A 925-nucleotide genomic window follows, 5' to 3' on the forward strand; every position below is an offset into this window, starting at 1 on the left:
TCATTAGTTTTTATGTTAAATTCACATTTCTGGACTTTACTATGAGTTTGTGCATTTTTCTATGATTTTAGGTATTTTCTGGCTGAAATTGAGGGACTTGAGCAAAAATCAGATTCAGAGGTAGAAGAAGGACTACTGATGCTGTTGGATTCTAACCTCCCTGCACTCAAAGTGGAACTTCTGGAGCTACAGAACTCAAAATCGCGCTTCCAATTGCGTTGAAAATTAGACATCCAGGGCTTTCCAGCAATATATAATAGTCCATACTTTGGCCGAGTTTAGATAACGCAAAAGGGCGTTGAACGCCAGTTCTACGCTGCAGTCTGGAGTTAAACGCCAGAAACACATCACGAACCAGAGTTGAACGCCAGAAACACATTACAACCTGGCGTTCAACTCCAGAAAGAGCCTCTGCACGTGTAACATTCAAGCTCAGCCCAAGCACACACCAAGTGGGCCCCGGAAGTGGATTTATGCATCAATTACTTACTTCTGTAAACCCTAGTAACTAGTTTAGTATAAATAGGACTTTTTACTATTGTATTAGTATCTTTTCATCATTTTTAGATCTCTAGACCTCCATGGGAGGCTGGCCACTCAGCCATGCTTACCCTATATTCACTTATGTATTTTTTCAACGGTAGAGTTTCTACACCCCATAGATTAAGGTGTGGAGCTCTGCTGTTCCTCATGAATTAATGCAAAGTACTACTGTTTTTCTATTCAATTCAACTTATTCCACTTCTAAGATATTCATTCGCACTTCAACATGAATGAGATGAACGTGACAATCATCATCATTCCCTATGAACGCGTGCCTGACAACCACTTCCGTTCTACCTTAGATTGAATGAGTATCTCTTGGATCTCTTAATCAGAATCTTCGTGGTATAAGCTAGATTGATGGCAGCATTCATGAGAATCC

The sequence above is a fragment of the Arachis ipaensis genome, chromosome B07 (assembly GCF_000816755.2).
Source record: "Arachis ipaensis cultivar K30076 chromosome B07, Araip1.1, whole genome shotgun sequence".
Lineage (NCBI taxonomy): Eukaryota > Viridiplantae > Streptophyta > Magnoliopsida > Fabales > Fabaceae > Arachis > Arachis ipaensis.